Source organism: Ambystoma mexicanum, chromosome 1p, assembly GCF_040938575.1.
Source record: "Ambystoma mexicanum isolate Mex_15411 chromosome 1p, UKY_AmexF1_1, whole genome shotgun sequence".
NCBI lineage: Eukaryota > Metazoa > Chordata > Amphibia > Caudata > Ambystomatidae > Ambystoma > Ambystoma mexicanum.
The window spans coordinates 1271060852-1271083120 of record NC_090921.1 but is presented as its reverse complement, the minus strand read 5'-3'; the positions used below and the strand labels follow the sequence as shown (position 1 = coordinate 1271083120).

General features: G+C 48.1%; 1 protein-coding gene across 1 annotated transcript in view; it reads right to left on the bottom strand.

Annotated features, from left to right (window-relative positions):
* The window catches only part of PRR12 (proline rich 12), an 886666-nt gene that overhangs the window by 465188 nt on the left and 399209 nt on the right, over positions 1-22269 (bottom strand). The gene's annotated exons all lie outside the window — the stretch shown is intronic.

Sequence of the window (22269 nt, the reverse complement as noted above, 5' to 3'; positions counted from 1 at the left end):
GAAAAAAAGCAAAAGGAGACTATCACATGTTCAGCAGTATTGGATGGAGGTATTCTCTTGGATCCAGGGAATAGATGGAATTGATCGAGAACCCACACCCTTGTTGGCACCTTTTTGGGGGAAGTGGTGGGAGACAAAGGGAAGAGGTTGGGCATATGACAAGGATTCTTCTAGTAGCCACTAGGATCCACCTTGCCCAGTTATGGAAAAGGTGCAGAGCTCACACAGAAAGAGAATGGGTTCAGAAAGTAAGGGCAATATACAAAGTGGAAAATCTGACATTTTGGATGAGTCAAAGACAAATATTGAAGGGGCATGGATTTCATTATTCGACAAGTATGGAAAGTTGCCTTGCAAGCACGCGAGCCAGTCAGAGGATTGAGGGATGTTACTACAAATAATGGGATGTTAATACTAGATAGGAACACGCATGTGGGGAGAGGGTTTGGATTGGGTGTGGGGGGAAAGTAAATTTGTATCAGTTTTTTCTTTGTTTCTAGTGTAAACATGCAAGGATGCTTTGATGGAAGCATTTCTGATTTGCTAAAATGACAATAATACTGATTTTATATAAAACAAAAACCTAGTTATTTAACACAACGGAACAGAGATCGATCTACTAACTGAAGACAGGACGCAGACTCCCAACAAGTTAACACAACCACACCACCACTACTACTACATACACACCACACCCACAAAACCTACACAAGAGCAAAAACCTTGTCTTAAGAGCAACTCAAAACAGTAGACACTTTCCCACCATTCAAAGGCCACACTAGAATAAGACAAAAAGCCAATTATCCTTTTGAAAGGAAACAACGCTGAAAACCACGCAAGAAGCAACCAGCCATGCCCCTCAGGCCGGCCCATCTAGAAACAGTGAATCCATGAAAACTCTTCAAATCGGTGAGAGAAACCATCCACACAGACGCCAAGAACCCAAGAGCTCCTGGATCTCTCTGCACCAACAGCTTAAGATTAAACCTTTGGTCCTCTCCCGCTACTCTCCTAACCACATCATTAATGAAAACATCACAATCCCCAAAGTCCCAACACAACAAAACACCTATGTCCACAGGAAAATGCATCTCCCTGCTGTATACTCTTCTCTGCCGATCAGTTATCACATCAAAAGAACACTAAACTGATGTTACTGCTTCCCGGCTGAGTTTTACCGTGGAGATGCATTACATTGTCCTTTCACTATACACTGCTCTGATGATGTACAACGATGTCCATGGTGAGCGCACTGCATTGCCCACTACGGTGAACGACCAAATCCCTGAGGTACCCCAAATCAGGGTGCTTGTGATGGCAGACTGAATAGCTCAAAATGGAATAGAATGCGAGTTTGTTTCGGGAGTGCATCATTGTAGGTGCATTGTTCTATAGCTGTGCATGGGCCTCACTCTTAGAAACGCCTAATGTGAAGTCTTGCCTCATTGCATTATGCATGCGGTCACACATCTCAGTATGTACGGCATCTCCGCATTTTATCTGAAACATGCGCCATTGTGTTTGCATGAAGGTATGGCAGCAAAGGCAAATCACAGTCAGTACTATGCCCAGCGGTGTCTTGCAACTATGTATCCAAAAAAGCCATTAACAAGCTCCTTCTCAACCACCATCACTCCACACATGCGGACCAACCACGCCAACACAAATGGCCAGAACCATACATCTCTCTAACCACTATGCAAAGCTCACCAATGGATTCTAACACCCAAACAAGTCAAACATTGGACATACCCCAACCCAATATACAATACACCTCTGCTATACAAATCAAAACCCATCAAAAAAAAGCACACCCGCAGAAACACCAGCTACTCCTGGTCCTAGCCACAACAACTAAGTATAGTTCCTTTTCTTTTCCCTCTTCTCCCATAACCAACTCTGACCTTTCTCCAGCCTATGGAAGTGAGATGTGCCAATCCTTAAACATCTATTTCAGAATGGGGCAATACAGACTTTCGAGTCCTGTAAAGAGACTTTCAGGTTATCTGAGGAAGAATGCATGCAGTATCTCCAATTTAAGTCATTGGAAATTACACAAACCTACCAAAGAATAAGCTACCAGACACCTCACTTCCACTGAATACTTTGCTTTGACACTCTAAAAATGCTTAATGGCCCATTTGGAGAAGGAACTACCCTCCTAGGTAAAGGCCCGGCAAACGGTATGGTATAGAATGGCATTGTTTATTTTTAAAGCGTCTATACACAAGCAAGTGTTTCAAAGTGCTCAAGGAGGGAGGGAACAAGGGGAAAAAACAACAGTCATTCAGAGCCCTTGAATTTCTGCATGATACAAGTCTGGACGGCAGGGTGGGTGCATGGAACAAGTGCACATAATACAATTAACGGTGTAGATAACAGCAAATAGGTCTGACAACGATTCTGCAGTTTTTCCAAGTACATTGAGGTACCACCATGCAAAAGGGGGGGGAAGGGAAAAACAGATAGACGATCTTCAAAGCATGGAGCATTTAGATTGTGCAGGTGCAGTAGAAGGGGGGAGAGGGAGGGGACACGTGCAGGGGGTGGATGGACGAGTGGACCAAGTGCGCCCAGCCAGTCAGAAGCTGGGGTAAGTGCTGAGAGATGCCACTCTCAAGGGTCATTGACCAAGTGCAGTAACGACGAGGCAAGTGCAAGGCCCAGAAGCAAGGGGACTGGCGAGGGTGCCAGGGACCTGTGAGACTGAGGTACACCAGGCGGCCAGTCAGCAGGCTGCGCAGCAAAGGAGGGAGAGAGGGTTAGAGCGCAGAGAAAGGTTAGCAGGGCAGAGGGAGAGAGAAAGAAGAGAAGAGGAATGTCTTAAGGAGTTCAGGCTCAAGACTGAGTGCGGCAGGGAGACTATTCCAGAGGGAGGCCCCTGCAAAGGATAAAGATCTCCCTCCAAATCTCTGCTTGGAGAACCGACTCACTTGCAGAAGGATGGAGGTAGATGAGCGGAGGGCTCAGGAAGGATAGTATTTAGGTAGGCAACGTTGCAGATTGGTGGGTCCCAGGCCCCAGAAAGCCTTGTGGACGATGCAGAGGGTCCTGAACTTGATCCTTGCAGCCACGGAGGAGCCAGAGGAGGGATTTCAGCGCCGGAGAGATGCGGTCCCTGGGATTGAGGCCAAGAATAAGTCTCACAGTTCTGTTCTGGATGAGTTGCAGCGGGCGCAGAGCGGAAGCAGGGAGGTTGAGAAAGAGGCTGTTGCAGTAGTCCAGCCTTGAGAGAACCAGGGCTCTGGCGACAGTGAGCCGCTGGGGGAAGGTGAGAAAAGGAAGAGTATCTCTGAGGAGGTGTAGCTGGACTTTTTAGAGATGTCCGAAATGTGAATGGAGAAGGAGAGAGTGGAGTCGAAGATGACCAAGGTTTTTTGCCTCGCATGTGGGTGCGGGCACAGTGCCAAAGGTGCCCGGCCAGAGTGAGAGTGGGAAAGCAGGAGTCCCAATGCAAACAATCTCAGTCTTACTGGCATTGGGGAAGAGGTCGTATGCAGCACACCATGACTGAATTGCGTACAGACAGTCAGATTATGAGCGAGGTAGAGGAGGTAGCCGAGGGGTAGCCTGAAGGAGAGTTGCACGTGATCCGCATAACACTGGAAGTTAGAAATGAAGGTGGCAATCACATGTGCAAGGGGAGCCATGTAGACATTGAAGAAGGGGGATAAGTTAGAACACTGGGGAATGCCACAGGCTGAAAGAGTGATATGTTATGTTATCGGTACTTGTATAGCGCACCGTCATCAACGGAATTGGTCCCCAGGCGCTCTGGCGGATCTGTAAACAGGAAGGGTGGGGTAGGGTTAGTCGGGAGGAGGGGAGAAGGAGAGTGGGAGAAGTGGTGTGCTGTTGGCAGCTTCAACTCGGTATACACCGAGTGCTGGGCTTTGGTGCTAGTATCGGATCGGTTGAAGGCCTCGAGTGCTGTGGATGAAGTTTATGTATTGTTGATGCGGTGTGGTAAAGTGCGTGTGGATTGCTGGGAGAGAGATGGTTGTGTGGTTTTGTGTCGGTTTAAGTATGCAGAAGATTGAGGGTTCGGTTAGTGGGGTCTGTATCCTGGTTCAGGTACTTATGATTCCGTTAGAGTTGTATACCTGTGGTTTCGGATGTTGCTGTGGGTTCGGATGTTGCTGGTTCCTGGTGGCCGACTCGATTTGGTGGTGTTGCGCTGATCTAACTGTATCCTATTGAGTATAGTTTGGATTGGTGGGTGCGTCTGAATCTAATCTTCAGGTGTGTGACTGGGTGGGTGATATCTATTCTATGTGATCTAGTGTGACCCTGGTCGATTAAGGCTTTGAGTGGTTCAGGGTCGCGGTCGTGTTGAAGTGTTGTCCTAGTGGATCCGTCTTGGTGAGCGTGTGTATTCAGACATTCGTATCCTTCTGTCGTGACTGATTCTTTGATTTCCGTGGGGTAAACATCCTTGAGACTGTTGTTTAGTTGTAGTTTTGTGTGGTGGGGCATTGTACTTCTTGCTTTGTATTGGTGGACCGTGTGTAGTGATGAAACATTCTGTTTCTCACCAATTGCTTTGGGCCTGTGATGCAGTGCTTCCTTTCCCTCTCTATGTTTTGTTCTAAGGGCTGTTGGGGAAGGTCATAGTTAGGTCTTGGTCCTCTTGATGATTCGTTCTAGTCTTTCTGTCTAAGTTTGCCATGTTTACTGTCTTTGGTCGTATTGCGACTGTCTCCCGTTTGGTCTTTTAGTATGCCGTGGGATATTTACCTCAGCTTTTCCCATTGACTGATCAGTGCGTATCGCGGTCGCTCTACGTTCGTTTATGTTTTTTGGTATGTCGGTGCCCCTGTGGCCAGTCTTTCTAGTTATGACGTGAAGAGCCAGGTTTTGAGTAATTTCCTGAATAATATGTGGTTTACTTTGGAAGGTCGTTCCAGGTTTTCGGGGCTTCGTGAGAGAAGGAGGATCCTCCAAGTTTTCTTTTGTTGTAGGGCTTCGGTTCCAGGCGGATGTCCATGCTTGATCTGAGTGTTCTTGTTGGTTGATGTAGGCACAGTTTGTCTCTTAGGAACTCAGCGCCTTCGTTGTGTACTGCTCTGTGCATAATGCACATTGTTTTGAATTGTATGCGTTGTTTTATTGGTAGCCAATGTAGTGTTTTCAGTGCTGGTGCGGTTTGTTCTCTTCGGGGTAGTTTCAGAAGTAGTCTGGATGCCGCGTATTGGATGCGTTGTAGTTTTTTTTTAGGAGTCGTTCAGGCATGCCTAGGTATAGGCTATTGGCATAGTCTACTTGGACATGACGAGGGCGATGATGGTGGTCGTTTTGTTGGTGAACGATAAGAACGAAGATTCTCTTTACCGCTCGAAGGAGGAAGAAGCATTTCTTGAGGAGAGCGTTTACTTGTGGCTCTAGCGTGAGATTATTGTCCATCAGAACCCCCAGGTTTTTTACAATCGCCGAGGGTGCTGGGGTAGTCCTGAGTTCCCTTGGCAAAGGGATGAATTGGTTTTCTTCTCCATTTTTTGTGACAATCATTATTTCAGTTTTGCCTGAATTGATTTTGAGGGAATTTGAGTTCATCCAGAAGAATACATTGCAGAGGCAGTTTTCTAGCGCTGAGTTTCTTTCCGGGTTGTCTTGTATTTTGAAGATTATTTGTGTATCGTCAGGGTAGTTGTAGCAGGTGAGGCCGTGGCTTTTGATGATTCGGATAAGTAGATACAGGTAGATGTTGAATAGTAGCGGGGAGAAGGATGATCCTTGTGGTACTTCACCGGTGGAATCTCTCGGGCTGGATTTGAAGGGTTTCATCCATACAGTTTCCGTTCTGTTTGTTAGGAAAGATTTGATCCATAGTAGGGCGGTGTCTGTTATTCCAAGTGCTTCTAATCTCGTTATGAGGGTGTCGTGGTCGACTGTATCAAATGCTGCCGATAGATCTAGGAGTATCAAGGTAGTGCTGTTGTCCGAGTCTGCGTTGATTTTTAGATCATCCCATATTGAGAGTAGAGCTGATTCCGTTCCTCTCAGTGGTCTGAAGCCAACTTGTACCTGGTCTAGTAGGCCGTGCCCTTCTATAAACTCTTGGGTCGTTTTGTATATATACTTTTCGAGCAGCTTGGCTGTATACGGGATGTTGGAGATAGGTCTGTAGTTGGAGAGGTCCTCTACGTTTCCCGCTGTATCTTTGAGAAGTGGCCTGATGTATGCAGTTCTGAAGGTTTGTGGCACTTTCCCAGTTGCGATGGAATAGTTGAGGACGTTCCTGTGATATTCCATGGGCGTTCCTTGTTTTGAATTGATTTGTATATGTCTGGTGGGCATGGGTCATCGGGGGACCCTGAGTGGTTGCTTTCATTCACCAGTTTGACGAATGTCTCCACTGATATTTCTGGAAAGCTTCATAGTTTGTTTGGGTGCTCCACCCGGGTGTAGGTTGGGGTTGTGGTCAGATCAGAGAGTCTGCTTTGAATGGTTTGTTGGATGTTAGTGATTTGTTTTTGAAGTGGTCCGCAAGGTCGTTGCAGAGTTTCACGGATGGAGTTGGTGTGTTGTTACATCCTGGAGGGTTTTTGATTTCGCTTATGATTTTGAAGAGCTCTTTTTGGGTGTTTGGTGCTTCGAAGATTCGGTTGTCGTAGTGTTTCCTCTTTGCTTTTTGTATTTCCTTTTTGTAAGTCCGGTTGTGTTGTAGGAATTTCAGTTTGTTCGCCAGGTCGTCTTGTTTTCTCCAATCAAGTTCTAGTCTTCGTTTTTTTCTTTTCATGGTGCAAAGTAGCGGGGTGAACCATTTTGCCATAGACTGTTTATTAGAAGAAGCAAAGGGTTTTTCTTTGGAGATGTTGTTTATAGTAGTTATAATCCAGGAATTCAGCAGGGTTACCTTTTTGTCCAGGTCATCATCTTCCATGAATGTTGGGTGTGGCTTGTTTAGCTCCAGGAGTTCATGCAGGTTAGAGTTTTTGATGGTTCTCCAATTTCTTCGCATGGTTTTCGTTGTTTTGTCCGGTTGATAGATTGTTAGCCTGGTCATTTTGATTTTGAAGGGGATGATGAGGTGGTCGCTCCAGGGTATTTGAATTGGGGGTGCCGTGGTGAGGAGTAGTTTGTTGGCGAAGATTGTGTCAAGTGTATGCCCTGCCGAGTGGGTTGCTCCTTTGACTAGATGTTGTAGGTTCATTGCTGCTAGTTAGCGATTTTTGTATGGTTGTGCTTTCTCCGTCAAACCAGATGTTGAAATCTTCTAGGACTATCAGCTAATTGTGTTTGATGGATAGGACGGTGATTGCTTCTGTGAAGGAGTCTACAAAGGTTGCATCGTAGGCTGGTGGTCTATATATTAGTACGAATTTCAAGTTTGTTTTGGATGTTACTGCTAGACGTATGATTAGGGATTCACATTTACCGATAATTAGTGGGTCTTCCAGTTTGATATCCAGGTGTTCTTTGTGAATGATTGCCAGCCCTCCCCTCTTTTGGTTTTTCTGTTTGATTGGACGCATTTGAAGTGTTCAGGTAAGCAGTTGTTGAGGGTGATATTGTAATTGTCGTCTAGCCAGGTTTCTGTTACAAATAGGATGTCGATCCCTCCATCGCAGAGCAGATCGTATATCTCAGTGGCATGCTTCGACATTGATCTTGCATTGATGAGGTTGCAGTGGATCTTATTGGTGTGGTTTTGCTTGTTGGTTGTACCTTGTTTTGGTTTGTGGTTGTTTGGTTGCGGTGCATCATTGTTGGCGTTGATTGGGGGTGTATGAGGATCCGCGAAGGTTGTATCTTCATTGTAGGAGGGCGTATGAGGATCAGCGGAGGCTGCATCTTCATTGAGGCGGTCTGCTAGATTGAAAGCTTGGCTGATCAGTGGTGTTGCTTCTACGTTTGTGCTGGTTTGGTGAAGGTCCATGAAGGCTTCTTTTCCGTTGAATTGGTCAGTTAGGTTCACGTTTGGGTTGTTGGTTATAAGATCTTCGTTGTCGTTATGTCCGGTATGGCGCGGGTGTTGGGGGTGTCCTTCTGTTCTTGTGATGTATGGGGTGATGGGGTCGGACTCTGGCCACCTTCTTCTTAGGTGGTCCGTCTTTTTTCTGGTTGTCTCAGGATTTTCTTTGTCTGTCTTGATGTCTCTGTGTCATTGGGGTATCCTGGTTCTGGGGTTGTTGCAAGGTATGGTGTGAGATATAGGGAGTTTTCCCTTTGGAGTTTTATTCTGGTCGTTTTGGTTTTTGGCGTTGTGTTTCTTCTATATGAGGTTGTTGCTTCGGTGGTAGGTTGGATTTGTGTGCCTGTTTCCAGTGCGGTCTTGTGCCCTTTCTCTGCGTCCTTTTCTGGTCCGGGGCATTTTGGTGCAGAGGTGCCGGTTGAGTGGTTGGCTGCTGTGTCTTGTGATGGGAGTACTGGTGTTTCTTCTTGTATTGGTAGGCTTGGGAGCTTTTATGCCGTCTGTTCTTCCGGTGGGTCGGTTTGTGTGTCCTCCGAGCGCTGTCTGGTGGGGTTTTGGTACTGGGCGTACTGTTGTCAGGGGTGTAGGTCAAAGTTCAGTGCTGTCTGTGTAGGTCTCTCTGAAAGGAGAAGGGCGGCTGGAACTATTCTATCACGGTCTAATCCTCTCTGTGAGTATGTTAAGGTGGTTAAGCTAAGTTTGTGCTTGAGGCTAGTTCTGACTATGTTCTAGAGTCTCGTATGGTAGGAGGGACCCTAAGGAGTATTGTAATTCTTATGATTCAAAAAATTTAGGAGCAGAGTCCCTGCTAAATTTGGGAGACCTGTATAGTGGGAGAGAGGCCTATCGCTGTAATCTGAATGGCATAAAATGCAATTTGGCGATAGAACCCCTGCTATATTTGGGAGACATGTATAGTGGAAGAGAGGCCTATCAATGTAAACCGAATATCACAATACCGTCTGGGAACAGAACCCCTGCCAAATTTGGGAGGCCTGTGTAGTGGGAGAGGGGCCTATCAATGCAATCTGAATGTCATACAATACAAATTATCAAAGCGATCTGACTGTCATACAATGCAATTTTGGAATAGCACCCCTAATAGTCTTGGGAGATCTGTACAGTGGGAGGGAGGTCCCTCAATGCAATCCAAACATCATGTAATACAACTTGGGGAGAGAACCCATGTTGGACTTGGGGGACCTGTATACTGGGAGAGAAGCCCATCAATGCAGTCCGAACATCATACAATGCAATTTTGGGGACAGAACCCCCGCCAAGTTTGGGAGACCTGTATAGTGGGAGAGAGGCCTATCAGTGCAATCTGAATATGATACAATACAGTTTGGGAGCAGGCCTGTATAATCGGTGGGAGGCCCACCAATGCAATCTAAATATCATACAATACAATTTGGGGTACAACCCCCTGATACATTTTGGAGACTTGTATAGTGGGACGGAGGCCTATGAATGCAATCAGAACATCATACAATACAACTTGGGGACAGAACCCCTGATGTGTTTGGGAGACTTGTATAATGGGAGAGAGGCCTATCAATGCAACCTGAGTGTCACACGATACAGTTTGGGAATGGAGCCCCTGGTAAGTTTGGGGGACCTATATAGTGGGAGAGAGGCCTATCAATGCAAAAAGATCACACTATGCAGTTTGGGGACAGAACCCCTGATCAATTTGGGGGGCCTGTATAGAGAGGCCTATTAAAGCAATCATAATATCATACAATACAGCTTGGGGACAGAACCCCTGATAAGTTTGGGAGAGACGCCTATCAATGCAATCTGAGTGTCATATGATACAGTTTCGGGATGGAGCCCCTGGTAAGTTTGGGAGACCTGTATAGTGGGAGAGAGGCCTATCAATGCAAACAGAATATTATACTATGCAGTTTGAGGACCGAACCCCTGATCAATGTGGGGGACTTGTATAGGGGGGAGAGACCCATCAGTGAAATCTGAATATCATACCATACAATTTTGGAACAGAGACACCGCTAAATTTGGGAGACCGGTGTATTGGGAGAGAGGCCCATCAATGCAACCTGAATATCACACAATATAGTATGTGGACAGGACCTCTGATAGATTTGGGAGACCTGTAAAGCGGGAGAGAGGCCTATAAATACAATCGGAGTATCATACAATTCGATTTCGGAACAGAAACATTCCTAAATTTGGGACACCTGTTGATTGGGGGAGAGGCCTATCTATGCAATGTGAATATCTTACAATACAATTTTGGAACAGAAACTCTGATACATTTTGGAACTGTTTTATATCGGATTGTTAAGTGGCTAGGATAATAGGGTAGAGTGGTTGATCTACTCTTAACCCAGGCCACTCCTACCTTACTGGTCCTTGTAGTTGATAGTTGACGGCTGGCACCCGTCTTCCCCTGTGGACTCCTGCCTTCACTTCCTGGAGCCGCCTCTGTTGGGGCTGACCTTGGCCTTGGTGCTACCGGGCAGAGGGCTGCACTGGAAGACTAGTGAAGAAGGCTTCCCAGTGAAGGAAGCAGGGGGTGGGGGGAGAGGGGCAGTGGTCAGCAACGGCGCTGGAGCGGGCACAGGAAGTAAAAGCTATGGGCCCATGGCTCTCTGGAAGCGGCCGCAGTTACCTGCCTCTGGGGTGGGGTGAGACGGTTGAATGAGGGCGCAACTCACCGTGCTTCTGGACCAAATCAAGATGTCACACGGAGCTAAGCTCCAAATCAGGGAACGGGGGCGGGATGGGAGGCGGGAGGGCTGGAGTCCAGGAAGGGGAGCTGGGAGGGTTGTGGAGAGCTGGGGAGGGAAGCGGGCCTGGCTCCAGGTGTTTTTTTTTTTTCTTAGTTATGGGGGTCGCGGGCCTGGGGGCTGTGGGCGGCCTTACCTGGATGGTAAGTAGAAAGAAAGGACCCAAGTTCCACCTGGGATGGGCGGTCGGAAAGGAAGGAGGTTAACCACGCCAGAGCCTGACCTGTGATTCCCAATGTGTCATGCAGACGTGCTATCAGGACGTTGTGGTTTACCGTGTCAAAGGCAAAGGAGAGGTCAAGGAGAATGAGGACAGAGCGAGTGTTAGTTTCAAGATTTGAGAGCAGGTCTTCATGGGTGTTCAGAAGAGCAATTTTCGTTCCTCTGGATGCTCTGAAGACAGACTGATGGTCGCGGAAGCAACCAGCAGTTTCAGTGTGGAGGGTGAGCTGAGAGATAGCTAGCTTCTCCAGGAGTTTGCCCAGGAAAGGGGTGATAGAGAAAGGGCGGTAGTTTGCTGGAAGGGAGGGGGTTGACAGAGGGTGCACAAGGGAGTGCTTAAGAGAAGTTGGGAAAAAACCAGTGGCAAAAGAGATTGCAGAGATCAGCCAAGGCTGGAGCGAGAGAGTCAATGTTTTCCTTAATGGGTTTGGAGGGGTCCACCTGTTTGGATGAAGCGTTCATAGATCGGACTTGTCTGGCGACCTCATCAGGTGTGACAGGAGTGAGAGAAGAGGGAAGTGGTGGAGGGGCCAAGGGAGACTGCAGAAGTGTCAGCGAATGAGGTGGTGTGGAGGAGAGAAAGGGAAAGGATGTCTTGGGTTTTTGCGGTGAAGTGTGCAGGCAGGGCCAAGCAAAGCTCCTGGGTGGGTGTGACAGAAGGAGGCTGCTGCATGATTGGCCAGATCCTTACAGACTTTGAAAGGTTTGGCCATGTTTGATGCTACAGAGATGCAGGCTTGAATAAAGACTTTTCTTGGTGTGGATGCAGAGTTGATATTGCCTTTGAAGGAGGCGGCAGGCCAATTTTTCAGAGGGTCTGCCCGACGAATTCAATTTCTGCTCAGCTGGCCTACACTTGCGTTTAAAAGGCAGCCAGATCAGCATCGTACCAAGAGTTGCACTTTTTGGAAGGCTTCAGTCGGACCCTTATGACAGGGGCAAGAGGATCAAGGGTGTTAGAGATAGAGAGATTGAAGTTAGCGAGGGCTGTGCCAGGGTGGGAGTCAGCCGCAGGAGTAGGAGGCGAAGAGTAGGTGGAGGCAAAGGCAGCTTCAGTCACTCTTTTCATGGGTCTGGTGACTTTGAGACCGAGTGGCCGCACATGGTGTGCTGATGCAAGAGGAGAGATTCAAGTGTGATGAGAGAAGAGAGTGGTCCATCCAATAGAGAGAGGTAGTGAGAGGGATAGAGAGAGGGATGTCGGTAGAGATGAAAGCATCCAAAGTGTGGCCTGCTGTGTGCGTGGGGCCAGAGGGTAAGCTAGAGAGGGAGAGTCCATGCGGATGTTGAGATCACCGAGCAGGAGGATTTGAGAGGAGGAGGAAAGTAGAGAGGAGGCCAGGTCAGCCTGTTCTGAGAGGAAGATAGTGGACTGTCCTGGAGGCCGATAGAAGGTGGCCATAAGGAGAGAAGATTTAGGGGAGAGAGAGAGCCTACAGACTAGGCACTTGAAGGAGGAGTAGGCCCGAGTAGGGATGATGGACACAGGTATCCATTCTGGGAAGATCAGGGCCACTTCCCCTAGTGTCCCCTTGGGCATGGGCACAGAGAGGATCTTGTATCCTTCAGGGAGGAGTGTGTCAAAGCTTGTGACATAGCTGTCCTTGAACCATGTATCCGTGATGGCAAGCACATCAAGATCCAGGAGTTCAAGGAGGTTGCAGATGTCAGACGAGTGTTTGCAAAAAGAATTGCCCAATGATGACTGCAATCGCATTTGGATGGGGACTAAAAAAATATATATAATAGCTGCCTTAGGTGACCAAAGCATTACTCGATTTAATGCAGAGCTATGCTAAAACAAAATGAATAAATACAATCATAGGAGTATGTTTACTATGGCAGAGTGAGCAGATGTGCTAGAGTATGCTCTTGTGTTCCCTTTACTGCTGCGCACACCAACTAATCCAAAATGTCAGCTTTAGAATTATTTCACTTATCGGAACACTTCTGCCATCAGATACGCAACATTACTATTCCTCAGACAGAAAACAGGAGCAACAGCTGCACTGTGCTGTACAGGCTCTCAACACATGCACTGTAATGGCGGGGATCATTTTCTGTAAAGAGACTGATGTCTGCTATAGGTGGTGAAGAGACTTCCTGGAGTGCTGACCTCTGCTTGCTCATTGTTTCACCCACCAGCCGGAAAGGAGCAGCGCAGGAGGTTTGAGCACTGCTCATGTCGGAAACCCAACGGGGGAGCAGAGGGGAACAAGCAAGACCTTAAGATCAAACAGAGCCACTCAGTGGATGCAGCAGCACAGGTTTGGTGCTCAGAGGGGCAGAAGAGTCATTTTTCTGGGTTGAGGGCACCAGCTGGGGCTCTAGAACTTGGAATCTCATCTCTCTGATGGGTATTCCACCGCTAGAACCCTCACCTTCTTCAACAGTAATGTCCACTTAACCACAGTAACAAATTAAGGAAACACGTGGATGCCCCAAACAGGGTTCTTCACCTGCGTAGGGCACAAGAGGTAACACAAGAGAGTGGCTGACTTCTTTCCATCCAAAGGATGCAGGACCCATCTTTAACACAGTGGACGTGTGAAGGGTTTTAGGTTTCACCTAGAAGGAAGGGAAAAAAATGGTACAAAGGCACTGCAAGAGCACAATCGGTTTTGGTGCTTGTGTTGGAATTCATATCGGCGCAAGAGATGTGCTAATTAACACTCTGCTCAACATCCAAGTTCTTAGCACGACACCTGCACCGAAAGCCCTTGAGAATCATTGCCTGAAGGCCTTTCTTGAGGCATCCAAGAATCTCCTTGCAGATGACAAGGGGAGGACAGGGGGTGGTGGGGGGGGGCTTTGGGGGGGTTGCGTTGAAAGGAAGTTGGGGGCGAGAGAAGAGGGATCACAACCAAAACATGCAGAGCACAGAGCTGGGCTTTGTGTCAGGACCATATACTTGAACCAAGAGACAGGATTCTGCACGCAAGCAGGAGATTTTAGAGGCAGCATGCCAGAGAGGAGGGTGGTGGTACAGTACATAGACAGCACAGTCCAAATCTGCCAGGACTTGGTCCAAGCCACGCCAAATAAAAAAAAACTTGGTTGAGACTCATCACAGAGGAGCTCAAAATCGAAGAGAAGTGGACATATCCCTTTTGTCTTCCGTTTACATTAGAAAGAAAAGTAATACTCCTACGTCCCGTCCCCTTTCCTCCATACTTATGGGACATCTCTCCGTCCTGTGGGACGGGACCGGAGCACTTTGTAAAAGCACCAAAAATTGTGCAAAAATGTTGTCCTTCCTCTCTTTCTTGCGCTGGGCCCAGCACGCGGCCGTAACCCCGCCCCCCTCGGCTCCGCCCCACGCATCGCCCATCAGTCCTTTTCTCTGCTCGTTCTGGACTGGACGCACTTGCATCCTCGGAAGTTTTTCTTCCATTTTTCCTCTCTGGCTCTCGCTAGCGACCGTTTACTAGTCTGTCTATGTCATTCAAACTCGACTTTCCAGATTGCTCTTCGTGTCATCAACGCTTCGCGAGGGCGGATACCCATCCTCTTTGTCTAGAGTGTTTGGGTCCGGATCACCGTTGGGACGCCTGTTTTTACTGCGATTCTGTCTCGGTCCGGGCACTTCAACGTCGGTTGGACCGGTGGGAGGAGGTGTTCCGGCGAACTCCTCCTTCTCATTTTCAGGCGTTCATCGATGAAAAGAAGAAAACGCCCGGTAAATTCTTTACTTTTCAGAGCACCTCGGCCAGGGATACCTTTCCGGGGTCCTCGTGGGCCGGGATGGGCATTGATCGCTCTGTCACCAGGGATTGCCCTGAGGTGCCCGTTGGGCCTAATAATTGTACCGGAGTTTTCTCCGAGGGTCTCCGTAAGGGGCCTGTTGTTACCGGAGCATGCTCCAAGGCCCCTCATGTGGGGGCTGTTTGTGGACCCAGTTCTACTGAGTCGTGGGGTACCGGAGCTTGCTCCGAGGCATCTGTCAGCTTCCCTCAAAAATAAGACCGAGGTGCGCCCCGAGGACTTGAGTGGGCTTGCTGTTAACGAACGGATGTTCGAGGCCCGCGCAGATAAGGCTGTTACCGGACCTGGGTCCGAAGTTCCTCGTGCAGAGGCTAAAGCTACCAACAGTTCTGAGAGGCCTAACAAGGCCTTGTCGTGAAGGCTGTTTCTCACCGTTCCCGCTCTTGCGTTGACACCAGACCTGTTGAGGGGGCAAAGAAGCAAAGTTCTTCTTTTACCGGCAGTGCCGAGGTCCTTCCTTCGGAGGCTATTTTGGCAGTTGGTATGTCACAGAAACATTCCAGGCCTCACAGTACTGGCTCTGCCGAGGTTCCTTGTGTTAAGGCTAAAGTGAAGACCCCTGATCCATCGATGGGGACCCCTGCCTCACTTCCTCACGTGCCGCAGTTCCCCTCAGGCAATGACAAAATGGTGCCCGTTCCCGCCACGACCACGGCGGCCATTTTGGGTGCTTCCCCTACAACGCCATCGGCCTCAGGTGTAGGGCTTGCTCCTGTGGGTGAACACAGAGTTCCTTGTGCGCATCCTTATCAACCAGTTTATGATTGGAACGCCCGGATGCCCCTTCTGCACTCCTTTTCGTTGCTTGCAGGGTCGGCACCATTGATTTATGTGGATACGTCGGCGGAGGAACCGGTGTGGAACCCTTCCCCGTTATGTCCCTGGAATTATCCTCCTCATGAGAGGCCGCCTCAGGTTCCAAAGCAGTACCGGAGGAAGCCTTTTCCGGTAAATTTCAGACGCTCATGCGTAATGACCCCATGAGGGAATATTTCAAAGGGCTTTTTAGGGAGATATGTCTGTCAGCGCCTCCGGCTCCACCTGTTCATCTGGTGGTTCCGCCGGCGCCTACCTTGCCCACGATGCCTCCCCCGACCCTTACGCCTTTGCCACCATTGTCTCCTGTGGACCAGGCAGCGCCCGACGTGGCTTAGCAAGATCCTGACCTGTCGGATGATGCGCAAGGCGATCAGGACAACGAGGACCTGCCCTGCTCTATTAGAGCTTTCCATGACCGGGTACTGGACATGATGGCTTTCTTGGATGTTCCGGTGCCCGAGGCACCCGCTCCGCAGGAGGGTGTGCTTTCTGGGGCGTTCACCCTGTCCACCTTGCAGCGTACCGGCCTGTTCTTGCAAAAGGACATTCTGGCCGAGGTCGGTACGGTCTGGGAGAATCCACACTCTGGACTTTTCGTCAATAAGAAGATTGACGCGCGATACAGGCTGCATTCTTCGGAAGAGGTGGCCTTGTCGTCTTGTCCGCCCCCTCCTCCACAGTGGTGGCTGCGGCCACTTTGCAGTCCAGGCCTGCGGCATCCTCTTCCACGACGGCTACTCAGGTTCTGGGAAAGGAGGACAAGCTCCTCGACTCCCTTGGGAGGAAGATTTTCACCAACTCGGCCTTGCAGCTCAGGCAGGCCAATGATGAACTGGTGTTGGCGGGGGCTAATATGCAGATGTGGAAAGGTCTGTCGGAGTTTGAGGAGTTCATCCCGGTCGAGAAGCTGGAAGATTTTAAGGGAGGATTGGCCGATGCCAGGGTTCTGGCCCAGGATCTCCTGGAGGCTGCGGCTCATCACGTGGACACCTTGGCTTGGGGCCTTATGCTGGGGGTTGATACCTCACAGCAGGCGTGGCTCCATGCCACTAAATTCTCGAAAGAGGTACAGGACAAAGTGTTGGACCTTCCGTTCGATGGTAAGGAGCTCTTTCATTCCTCAACAGATTTAGAGCTCACTAAGACGAAGGATAGCACTCAAACGGCTAAGTCTTGTCGGTCCTTGTCAAGACCCCTTTCAAAACCCAGAGACTGTTGTCGCAAAGCCGACCCTCCTCTGGCTTTAGGGGCTTCCTTGACGGAAATCTCGCAGAGTGGATACCCCCTCGGGGAATAACCACCGTAGGCAACAACGGACTCTAGTTTTCTCCCGCTCCTCAGCCTCCTGTTCAGGTTCAGGTGGTAACACCACCGAAAAACCTGCAAAATGAGGGTTTTATGTGCTCGCACGAGACCCCGCTGGGAGGACGCATCGCGTCTCATTGGGAGGCGTGGCAGACCATCACCGAAGACAGATGGGTCTGGTCAGTAACTCGGGCGGGCTTCCGCTTACCCCCAACCCCTACCCCACCCTTCAACCCTCCTTTCCAGCTGTCGGGCTCGCAGAAACTTTTGGACCTCAGAGCTGTGGAACCCGTTCCCCCTGGGGAACGAGGGGAGGGCTTCTACTCCCGGCTGTTTACGGTGCCCAAACCTAACCAGGCTGGCCTGCGCACCATCCTAGACCTTTCCCAGTTCAATCTTTCCATACCCCAAGAGAAATTCAAGATGATCACGCCCAGTCAGATTCGGTCTTCCTTGCAGATGGGCGATTGGCTCAGCGTGGTGGATCTGCAGGATGCGTACATGCATATCCTAATATGGAATCCACACAGGAGATTTCTCCGTTTCTCTTTGGGAGAGGAGCACTTCCAGTTTCGAGTGCTTCCTTTTGGCCTCAGCTCAGCGCCGCGTGTCTTCACGAAGATGTCGGTGATTGCGGCCTATCTTCGTCTGCAGGGTATCCATGTGTGTTCATATTTGGACGACTGGCTCTTACGCAGTCCTTGCCCGTTGAAAGCCGCGTGCAATCTTCAGTCTCTCCTTCAGCTGCTGATCCATCTTGGGCTGACGGTGAACTGGCGGAAATCTTCCATGACGGTCTCGCAGGACTTGATTTTCCTGGGGTTTCGCTGGAACACGATCGACTGCAGAGTGTACCTGACGAGGGACAGAATGGCGGATCGGTTTGCCACGTGTCAGATGTTTGTGCAGTCGGAGAGCATGTCGGCTTGGTGGTTCCAGAGGCTTCTGGTCCTCATGGCCTCGTGCATGTTGGCTCTTCCTCTTGCTCGTCTCAAGATGAGGTGGACTCAGACGGCTCTTCGGAGTTCTTGGCGTCAGGCTGTGGATCCGGACTCCAAGTTGATAATGATTCCGGCTTCCATGAGAGTGGACCTGGAGTGGTGGTCATCTCTCAGCAACCTGTCGGTGGGTGCAGGGTTTCAGGACCCAGTCCCTACGGTGACGATCACGACGGACTCCTCCCTTCTGGGGTGGGGCGCAACGTTAGATCCTCTTCAGGTCTCGGATTTCTGGTCGCCTCAGGAAAAGCTCCTGCTTTCCTGCCAAAGATGGTAACGGAATTCCATCTTAATCAGTCGATCTCCCTGCCGATCTTTTTTCCGAACCCTACCTCAGAGGCAGAAAGGGTTCTGCATTGTCTTGATGTCAGGAGAGCTCTTAAGTTCTATTTGGACAGGACTTCAGAACTTAGGAGTTCTTCTCAACTGTTTGTGACCTTTGGTAACCCTCAAGGTAAGCAGGCATCTAAGGCAACTATTTCGCCGCCTGCATTACGGAGTCTTTCACAGTCCAAGGGCTGAAACCTCCTAAGGGTATTCATGCACATCTGGTGCGGGGCAAGGCAGCCGCGGTTGCTTTTCAGAAATATGTCCCCTGGGAGTCCATCGCTAGGGCAGCTACTTGGGCCTCCCCATCTGCTTTTGCAAGCATTATTGTCTTGACATGAGTTCAAGAGCTGATGCTCAGTTTGGTCAGGCTGTGCTGAAGGACCTTTTTCAGTAAGGGGTATTTCCATCCACCCGTACTTACTGTAAGGAGTGCTTTTGGAATCTCCCATAAGGATGGAGGAAAGGGGACGGGACGTAGGAGTATAACCAGGTTACTCACCGTAGTGACCACCTTACTCCTAGTCCATAGTCACCTCTCCTCCATACGCCCGCCCGCCGTCCCCTCTAATAAGGTTCCTCTGTTATTGCTAATGGGTCTCTGACCTGGCGACAGAAAAGGACTGATGGGCGATGCGCGGGGCGGAGCCGAGGTGGGTGGGGTTACGGCCGCGTGCCGGGCCCTGCGCAAGAAAGAGGAAGGACAAACATTTTGCAAAATTTTTGGATGCTTTTACAAAGTGCTCCGGACCCGTCCCACAGGACGGAGAGATGTCTCATAAGTATGGAGGAAAGGGGACTATGGACTATGAGTAAGGTGGTCACTACGGTGAGTAACCTGGTTATTACTGTGTTTATCACAGAAACGCGTGGAAAGGTGGTTTAGTTACCGTCCAAGAAGGATACAAGGGCAGCCCCTCTCCCAAAGTGATGGAAGGGAAATGTTCCTGCATGGCAGACTTTTTAGCCAAAGTAAGGCAAACAAGATAGCTCATTAGAAGGAACCAATATAAGTTTGATTAGATTTGAAAATGTTTTCTTTGTGCTCCTACCCTTGAAAGATCATATGGTTATGTATCGAGTTACCACTTGATAAATTGAGGGGAAACGTGCTGAGGTCTTGATTTGGCCCTGAAAGGTTAAGGTGATGTGTGTGACAGTTTCTCCAGGGAACAGAGCAGATTGGTCTAGTAGGTTTCACTCCTTAGGAAGTATTCCAGTACTATTTTTTCAGATGTGTTTGGGTTTGGATGAATTGTTTGAAGCAAGTACCCATTTGATGGGGTAAAGGAGTGGACAGAAGTGAGGGTTAAAGGTGACTAATGTGACTGCACTTCTGTTAAAAAATCTGTCGAGGCGGGGGGGGGGAACAGTTGAATGTTCGTACATTGTAGCTTAATGTGTTAGTGACAGAGTCTGGTTTACTTTATTGTCACTCCTGACAAATACTCTTAGGTCTGCAAATTTGTATACGTTTAATGGGATGGTAATGCAATGGCGTTTGATCACATATATATTGGTCCCTGAATGTGAGAGGCTGAAATACCCCTAACAAAAGGGTCTACATTGAGATATTTGCCCTAATAATTATAAAAATGAGTCTGGTGGTGTTGCAGGAAACAGAAATATGCAGCAAAGACCAGAAACGCCTGAAGCAAATTATAAAACACGGTTTCATTCTTCAAATAAGGAAAAGGGTCAGGATTGGCACTATTAAACAAGGAGGGACATTTTCTGATGTACACACAAAGGATAGAGTGGGAATATATAGAAGGGTTAGATGGAAGTTATACTTTCACGTATGGCATACTGCTATTAACATAAAATGTCCTCTTCTTGCAGTGAAGACTGCCTTCAGCAATGTTCCAAATGCATCATGATGTAATCTGTATTGTGCATTTAACTTCCTCAGGGTGATCTTTGGAAAGAACTCAATAGTAACGCCCGGGGGAGAGGCACTTGCCAGTCAGAAGGCTGGTAACGTGGGCATGAATGAACACTCACTACTTACATTCTCCAACCTCTGGTGCCTCTCCAAAGGCCACCATATTATTTGTAGTCGTCACTGGCCCATTCCCATCCCCTTCATCCCCCCATCACCTTGTCAATAGAATCAGTCTTGCAAACCCAACCACCAACTTACTTCTGATGCGTCCTGCTCCTGGCTGTCTAAGCAAGCCCCATCATCACCATGGCACGTGCTCCCTTTTTTATTTCAAAAGAGCCAACTTTGTCTGGACTTATTGGTTTCAGCTTGCCAAGCAACTGCCCTACAATTCTGCAATATTTACCTACCCATTGCTTGCCACTCTTATTCTTCGGACACGGTACATACTTGGCTTGGCTGTTTTAGATGTCCTTAGTCTCTGACAACTCTGAGGGAGGGGGGGGGGGGTTTCCCAAGAGGGATCACGGTCGATGTGATGCTCACCCTACCTCTCAATTACGGGTACCATCCAAGGAAATACTCAAGCACACCTTGAGCCCTTCATTCAAACATAAAACCCCCTACGAGTACTATTGTACAAAGTACTGCGAAAATAACATTATGGACACACAAATCTATTAGCATATTACCGCTCCTCAGCATGAGCTCTACCCTACAAGCATCCATGCTATCACCCCCTCTCCCAGCATCCGTCTCACCTAGCATATGCCTGCCTCTACTCCTGCAGTTACATTCAAAGTTCATGCATCCTTTTAGTTTAAACCACAGTCTTATGTGTGGACAACCGGGTGAGATCCTCATTATGCACTTCTTAAACAATGTTAGAGCTGGGAGACAGGTGTGAGCGAGCAGAGTTTAATTGACAATTTACTTACACGCAAAAACAAACAAGACACAGAAAAAGACATATTTAAGCATTTACCCCATCCCTATAAAGCTATGATTGCCAGCCAAACAGCTTTTCTACCTTAACTGAGAAAACTTTAGCAACACTTTTATTCAACATGGTTATATTTCAAAATCCTCAAGCAGCATCTAGTAGCACTATTACTGCCTATAACTCCATAGATCGATCATGCCTCACCATTAAGAAATGACTATCAACAAAAGAAATATCAGGAAGAACTTTTTACTGCTAACCAGGAGGTCCAGATTCAATAGTTTGCATCATGGTCAGGTATCTTTACTTCAGACTGTGGCAGGCATGCAGATAGGTTAACATATGTCCAACTTCAGATGTGTTAAATCTTAAAATTATGAAATCCTTAAAACACCTCAGAAACTGCATCCAAATCTCGAGAAATAATATACGCGTTAAAAATAAAGAGAGGTTGTTATTCATGGGCTACTGAAGAGGTCCATTCTGTACCTGGCGAACCCAGCAAATTATCACCCTACTACTAACTTTCATGTCAAATTTGAATTATGAAGGTGTTCGCACGCTGTCAACATTTCCTTGACGTTGGCCACTTACTGACCTCTATCACACCAGTTTCTGTCGGCCACTCAACCTTTGGGGACTACCTTCTAAATACTGACTTCTGCAGTTAGTGTGGTGACTCACAGTTGCTCTGCTTCCTTGAACAGTCCTTTAAAATGTCTTCACACTTTGCCACAAGTATATCTCATAAGTTTTAGGATTTGCAGTCACTCCAAAAGGCACAGCATTGGGTGTACACAATATTCTAACATTTATCTTCGTCCACTCTCACATCTATCAAACGAATTTCTGCTAGTATCATTGCTAGAGGTAGGGCAGGCATCCATATTACCTTTCCTGGAACAGACTTGATAATTCCACTCTCAGAGTTAATAGGGCAAAACATAAAGTGGCAATTAAAAGAAAATGTAAAGCACAAGTACTGAGTATGTAAAAAGAACAGGCAGAATAAAGTGTCAGCAAAAATACAATAATTTCCTTGGATAGCGCTGTAGAGACATGGGCAAGTAATAACTGTAGACAAAGCAGGCACAGGAAGCCAACGCCAGTTAATACTTTCTGAAAGTAAATTGAGGCAAAGGACACTTTTCTGTTTTTTAAAGATCGATTCACCTTTGAATACATTAGCAACAGCTATATGTTTTTAAATTTGAGAACAATGTATTTAATAGAAATTCAATATCTGTTTTTTCATTTTGAGGTCGATATAAAGGCACTTTATTTTGCTTTGAGCCATTATGACAAAGAATCCTAGCTGCCTATGATTGAGTCCTAAA